Here is a 983-nt window from a genome sequence, read left to right as displayed (position 1 = left end):
AAATATAAGTAAGTTATGTCTTCAACAACAGGACCCTACCATCAGATTGTGGAGGGTGATCAATATCTTTAACAATAGACTATAATATTTAAGTGGAGATGGTCTACTGGACCCCTTTGGCTGACGATTCAACAAGATATAACCCATTCCTGACATTGGAGCTTTTACTTGGTGATATCTACTCCAGCATGGAGAAGGAGTATTCCCAATTGATTCTGACTGGAAAAGGAGAAATCAGTTTTATCAATTGGATGTCACTAGGTATATCAGCCAACCTGTAGAGCAGGTCCCATGCCTATGCAGAGTTGATCAACACAAACTGGACTCCAGGATTTTTTGTGAGTGCATTCTGTTTTACTTTCTTTTACTAGTTTTATTTTATTGTTTTTTCCCTTTTTCTTTTAACCTTTTTTGGTTGGTTGGCTTATGTACTGTACTTTTTCTTGAGAAAGAGCAAGAAATAAAATACAAAATTGCATGGGTAGAGAGAATTTGAGAAGTTGAGAGGGGGGAATATAATTTAAATGTACTTTAAATTAAAAAAAATAAAATTAAAAACAAAGAAATCAGCTGCCTCTAGAAACATAGCAGGTATGGCTACTGTGTCCTTTTGCAACCATAGGTGGCAGAGAGGAGAAAGGCAATGTGTATGCTCAGTATCTGATCTAGGAACATCTGAGTGATTAGTAGCCTAACATTCCCTGAAAAATGTGGCACCAGGACACTCAGACCACAAGAACCAGAAGCAAGCTGGAGTCTAGAAGAATATATACCTGGGACTAATAACCCCAGTTGGAAGTGAGCCTGAGACTAATGATTCTCACATGGGACCACTCCAGCAGACCAAGCAAGGCGCAAGCCTGAGATGACCACCAGACCATAGAGGTAGCATAGAGGTAGCCTGAGGTGACCACCAGTTGGGCACCAAACAGGCCTGGGTGTGGGCAGACAACACCTAATGTAACCCCTGCTTTCAACATAAT

The 983-nt window shown here is 40.4% G+C and overlaps 1 non-coding gene across 1 annotated transcript; it reads left to right on the top strand.

The window, feature by feature from the left end:
• Positions 1–569: 569 nt before the first annotated feature.
• LOC116082797 lies at positions 570–699 on the top strand. Its single transcript, XR_004115439.1, has one exon. It is a non-coding gene; the product is annotated as a small nucleolar RNA SNORA17 (small nucleolar RNA).
• The last annotated feature ends 284 nt before the right edge of the window (positions 700–983 follow it).

This window comes from Mastomys coucha, unplaced genomic scaffold, assembly GCF_008632895.1.
Source record: "Mastomys coucha isolate ucsf_1 unplaced genomic scaffold, UCSF_Mcou_1 pScaffold11, whole genome shotgun sequence".
In the NCBI taxonomy this organism is placed as follows: domain Eukaryota; kingdom Metazoa; phylum Chordata; class Mammalia; order Rodentia; family Muridae; genus Mastomys; species Mastomys coucha.
Note: the sequence above shows the minus strand (reverse complement) of the source record. Positions and strands in the feature narration are given on the sequence as shown.